This window comes from Pongo abelii, chromosome 2 (assembly GCF_028885655.2).
Source record: "Pongo abelii isolate AG06213 chromosome 2, NHGRI_mPonAbe1-v2.0_pri, whole genome shotgun sequence".
Lineage (NCBI taxonomy): Eukaryota > Metazoa > Chordata > Mammalia > Primates > Hominidae > Pongo > Pongo abelii.
The window spans coordinates 157,758,622-157,764,076 of record NC_085928.1 but is presented as its reverse complement, the minus strand read 5'-3'; the positions used below and the strand labels follow the sequence as shown (position 1 = coordinate 157,764,076).

General features: G+C 36.7%; 1 pseudogene; it reads left to right on the top strand.

Annotated features, from left to right (window-relative positions):
• Nucleotides 1-1,761: 1,761 nt before the first annotated feature.
• LOC100433120 (heterogeneous nuclear ribonucleoprotein A1-like) lies at nucleotides 1,762-2,767 on the top strand (annotated as a pseudogene).
• The last annotated feature ends 2,688 nt before the right edge of the window (nucleotides 2,768-5,455 follow it).

Here is a 5,455-nt window from a genome sequence, read left to right as displayed (position 1 = left end):
GTCTACTCCCTTATTTCCCACAGAAGGTAGTAATTAAGTCTTGCAAATCTTACTTAGAAATGTGAACGCTGGTCCCTTTCCAAGAGGTCCAGCCGTTATTTTCTCTCAGTTTCTCTTTAGGATATGGGCAGCCTCCTCCCTGCTTATCCTGCCATCTGCAGTCACTATCTCTGTCTGTCAACAACACTGTTCTTCTCCACTGTCTCCCTAAAGATAGAAATGTCCAACAAATGAATTAAGTAACCTTTCAAAATTCTAGTACAACGTTTTTGAAGACTTAATCCTCAGTAACTTTGTGACTTTTGGAAATGAGCATTGGTATTTTAAAATCATAAAATGGTTAGCGTTTGGGAATTTTTAAGTTATTAAAAAGTAAATCCAACTTCATTTGTCAACAGCTACAGTTTTCTCTTGGATATGCCATTTACACTGCAGAAATGTTTTCTAACTAAGGAAACTCTGGCACGATGAAGTACTAAACATTACTGAATAATGTTCTGTAAACCCTCAGGCCATCTGCAGGCTTAAAATGGGTTTGTACCTCATATCTTTGTTTTCAAAGTCCTCCAGTGACTTTACATATATTTTTCTGGTAATTTAGATATCATTGAACTGGAGATTCCATAGTGAAAATCTTTAATACTCTTGAAGAAAAATTAAAAAATAACAGTTTGATGCACTAGAAAAGTCTTTTTTCTCTTGCTTTTCCTACACACTAAATCTAAAAATCTAATCTTTGCTAAAAGAATTGAGATTTGTGCCCATTATAGTTTTTCAACATCTAAATAAAAGTTTTTGTGTTTGCTTCTGGAATAAAAATGCAAAATGACCTGAAATACTTTTAAAATATTCAAATTTTCCAACTGTGCTTAACATGACACATTTTAAACTTCAAAGAAATAGTGATTTATTCAATAAAACAAGTTGTGTGCTTTTGAGCAATGGCTCAAAGCTCCTTTTGCCCGTCTGTGCTTCCCATGCCTGTCCGTGCTTCCCACGCCTGTCCATGCTTCCCATGCCTGTCCATATTTTAAGTCACTGAGTGTCTTATCTTCATTTGGAGGCTTGGATATATTTTCTTCCATTTGTAGTCTTTAATCACTTCAGTTTTTTTGTGTGTGTGATTTTGTTTTGTTTTGTTTTTGAGAAACAAGGTCTCTCTCTTTTGGCCACACTGGGATCCAGTGACATGATCATGGCTCATGTAACTTCAAACTCCTGGGTTCAAGTGATCTTCCCTCCTGAGTAGCTAGGCCTACAGAGCACACTACCACATCTGGCTAATTTTTCTTATTTTTGGTAGAGACAGGGTCTCACTATGTTGTCCAGGCTGGTCTCAAACTCCTGGCCTAAAGCAAACCTCCTGACTTGGCCTCCTAAAGTACTGGCATTACAGGCATGAGCCTCTGTGCCCGGCCAGTCACCTCAGTTTTAATACTGTTTTTCTTAAGAGATAGCTAAAAGATTTTCTTTAAAAGTCATCAATATATAGACTCTGAGAATGTGATGTGTGAAAAAATTGCCTGTTGAAGTAGAGATAATAGCCATCGTTTTACTGAAAATCAGCACTAGTTTGAAAGAAACATTTGGAAAAAAAAGTTCTAAATGAAATTTGTAATAGGAGAGAAAAAGTAATCTGTGAAAACACATAACTTTTTCAAATATTAAGAAATATTGCTGAAATACGTTAGTCAGCGGCTCCTTTCTGCTGGTGGATGCTGCCAAGGAGGCATCGTTAAAGTATCTCTTCTCCCTGCTGTCATGTCTAAGTCAGAGTCTCCTAAAGACCCCGAACAGCTGAGGAAACTCTCCATTGGAGGCATGAGCTTTGAAACAACCAATGAGAGCCTGAGGAGCCATTTTGAGCAATGGGGAACTCTCACAGACTGTGTGGTAATGAGAGATTCAAACACCAAGCGCTCCAGCGGCTTTGGGTTTGTCATCTATGCCACTGTGGAGGAGGTGGATGCAGCCATGAATGCAAGGCCACACAAGGTGGATAGAAGAGTTGTGGAACCAAAGAGAGCTGTCTCAAGAGGAGATTCTCAAAGACCAGGTGCCCATTTAACTGTGGAAAAGATATTTGCTGGTGGCATTAAAGAAGATGCTGAAGAACATCACCTAAGAGATTATTTTGAACAGCATGGAAAAACTGAAGTGACTGAAATCATGACTGACCAAGGCAATGGCAAGAAAAGGGGCTTTGACTCTGTAACTATTGATGACCATGATTCAGTGGATAAGACTGTCATTCAGAAATACCATACTGTGAATGGCCACAATGGTGAAGTTAGGAAAGCCCTGTCAAAGCAGGAGATGGCTTAGTGCTTCTTCCAGCCAAAGAGGTCGAAGTGGTTCTGGAAACTTTGGTTGTGGTCGTGAAGGTGGTTTTGGTGGGAATGACAACTTTGGTCGTGGAGGAAACTTCAGTGGTCACGGTGGCTTTGGTGGCAGCCGTGGTGGTGGTGGATATGGTGGCAGTGGGGATGGTTATAACAGATTTGGTAATAATGGAAGCAATTTTGGAGGTGGTGGAAGCCATAATGATTTTGGCAGTTACAACAATCAGTCTTCAAATTTTGGATCCATGATGGGAGGAAATTTTGGAGGCAGAAGCTCTGGCCCCTATGATGGTGGAGGCCAATACTTTGCCAAACCACTAAACCAAGGTGGTTATGGCAGTTCCAGTAGCAGCAGTAGCTATGGCAGTGGCAGAGATTTTAATTGGGAAACAAAGCTTAGCAGGAAAGGAAAGCCAGAGAAGTGACAGGGAAGCTACAGGTTATAACAGATTTTTGAACTCAGCCAAGCACAGTGGTGGCAGGGCCTAGCTGCTACAGAGAAGACATGTTTTAAATAAATCCTCATGTGTATGGGCAAAAACCTCGAGGACTATATTTGTGACTAATTGTACAACAGGTTATTTTAGTTTTAGTTTCTGTTCTGTGGAAAGTGTAAAGCATTCCAACAAAGGGTGTATACATATATATATACATATATATACACACATATATACACACATATATACACACATATATATACATATATACACACATATATATATGCACACACACATATATATATATATACATATATATGTATATATATATTTGCACCATAAATGTACGGTAGTCTGATCGTGACACAGAATGAATGTCTCTTTTTTTTAATGTGCTGTGCAAAGTTAGTCTACTCTGAAGCCATCTTGGTAAATTTCCCCAACAGTGTGAAGTTAGAATTCCTTCAGGGTGATGCCAGGTTCTATTTGGAATTTATATGCAACCTGCTTGGGTGGAGAAGCCATTGTCTTTAGAAACCTTGGTGTAGTTGAACTGATAGTTACTGTTGTGACCTGGAGTTTACCATTAAAAGAGATTACCCAAACAAAATCATGGAACTAATGGTTATAAAAATGATTGTTGGCACATCCTATGCAATATGTCTAAATTGAATAATTGGACCAGATAAAATTATAGATGGGAATAAAGTTTGTGTATCATCCATTATCATGTGTAATCAATAAATGATTTCATTCTCTTGAAAAAAAGAAATATTGCTTTACTATGTATAATACTATGGCTTAAATTGATTTCCTAGATTACTGAACCTAAATGATGATAACTTTCTTCTCTATCATCATTAAAATATTTACCAAGCCTTTGCTTACATGAGGCACTTAGTAAGAGTAGGCAAAGTTAGAAAGATAATCCTTGAACACATAGAATTCATTATTAAACAAAAATTTTCCATGTTGATATAAATAATAGCTAAAATGTATTAAGCACATACCATGTGGCAGCACTGTTCTTTGCATTTAATCTTTTATAGTTATATGCTATTATACATAAAATCTTGTTTTTCAGATGAGGGAAGATGAGGCACGAAGAGGTTAATCTAATGCCTAAATAATTAGTAAGTGAAACATTTAGGATTCAAACTCAGAGCCCATAATCTTAACCATTATGATATCCAGCCTTTGAAGAATCAACTTGACTTGATTAGATGCGGTTGATGTTTTTAAATATTAGGTTTAAAAAATGTTTTGTGTGTGCATGTGTGAAGTCTTCTACAAGAGTATTAGCTTTAAAGAGACCACATAATATTGCTGTATGTGGAGAAATAGACAGAAACTGGAAACAGAAAATCAGGAAATATGCTTTTTACTAGTTGAAGATGTAAGAGAGTTTGGGGAAAAGTCTATATTAGTATTTTAGAATAAAGGACCTTTAAAATCATATTAATAAATGCACTTATTTTACTTCAACAGTGAAGTTTTACCAGATTGCCACCTATTTTAAATATAACCTTTGTATTTAATTTATACTAAATGTATTATATATATTTCTTCCCCCCCCCCCCCAGCAGGAAGGCTTCTGATCTTTCTAAAATAAGCCATTATTTCATTTCTTTAAGAACAATTTTTTAAATTTACATTTTCTTTTCTATTATTCCGTGAACAATAAGAACATCAAATGCTTGCAGAACCTTAATGGAATAAAAGTAAAATTGAGCTCCTATCCAGACAAAAGCCTTTTATAAATTAACCACTATCATGCTAAAAAGATCAGAAAACAATTTTTCCAACAAAAAAACGGTTTCCTATCATGTGATTCACACTCTGAGCTATAAATAAAAGAGACCCAGAGAGACAGGACAAGAGAGATAATAGTAAGTGAAAACACTGTTAGCTATGAATTCTGAACTAAATGAATAAGCAATTGACTAGTGGCTCATAGGATTTTTTTTTAAACTCTTAAAAAAATCTCCATAGGTTTTAGTTAAATTCATTACTTAATTTGCCATAAACCACTATAGTATATTTCTGTGGATGTGTGTGTACATGCATGAAGTCAGTTATTTTATGGATATATATCCCTATGTATAATTTTAGTTGACTGCAATCACACTTTTGGAGGTAGTGAGAACATAAATGAGTAAGCAGATTTATATGTATGTAAGTTATAGGAATATTCTGAGCTACCAAGAATTATTCTTCTTGGTTAGTAACAGTTAACTCAGAGATACAATATTTTATTAGTTCTCTCTATGATGAAATTATACTTGCTGTCTCTCATAATCTCCATCTATCCCAACCCCATACCTGTGTATGACAGAAAAATTAGATTTATTAAGTACATTTTTACATATTCTCTCTCTCTCTTTTTTTTTAACTTTTTTTTTTTTTCAGACTCACTCTGTTGCCCAGGCTTGAGTGCAGTGGCAGTCTCGGCTCACTGCAACCTCCACCTCACGGGTTCAGGTGATTCTCCTGCCTCAGCCTCCCGAGTAGTTGGGATTACGGGACCGTACCACTACATCTGGGTAATTTTTAGTAGAGACAAGGTTTCACCATGTTGGCCAGGCTGGTCTCGAACTCCTGACCTCAAGTGATCCAAATGCCTTGGCCTCTCAAAGTGCTGAGATTACAGGTGTGAGCCACCGTGCCTGGCCCATT